Below are 226 nucleotides of genomic sequence, written 5' to 3' on the forward strand. Positions count from 1 at the left end.
GTGTGCAACAGTGTGCAGGTGCTGTGCACGAGGGGAGCGAGGGGCACCGGCAGGCCTGGGGGAGGGGGTGGGGGGAGTCTCCCCCAATCCCCCCAGGGACCAAAGTCGGGGTCCAGATGCAGCGCCCCCCCGAGTGCTACATTGTGGGGACTGGGAGGGGGGCCACGAAAGTCGACCACTGCCTGGCCCAGCAGGGGAAAAGCATCATGGGACCCCCCCCGCTGAG

The 226-nt window shown here is 69.0% G+C and overlaps 1 protein-coding gene across 1 annotated transcript in view; it reads right to left on the reverse strand.

Annotated features, from left to right (window-relative positions):
- NUMBL (NUMB like, endocytic adaptor protein) overlaps positions 1-226 on the reverse strand; it is a 6,012-nt gene that overhangs the window by 4,519 nt on the left and 1,267 nt on the right. The gene's annotated exons all lie outside the window — the stretch shown is intronic.

The sequence above is a fragment of the Alligator sinensis genome, unplaced genomic scaffold (genome assembly GCF_000455745.1).
Source record: "Alligator sinensis unplaced genomic scaffold, ASM45574v1 scaffold1667_1, whole genome shotgun sequence".
NCBI classification, from domain to species: domain Eukaryota; kingdom Metazoa; phylum Chordata; order Crocodylia; family Alligatoridae; genus Alligator; species Alligator sinensis.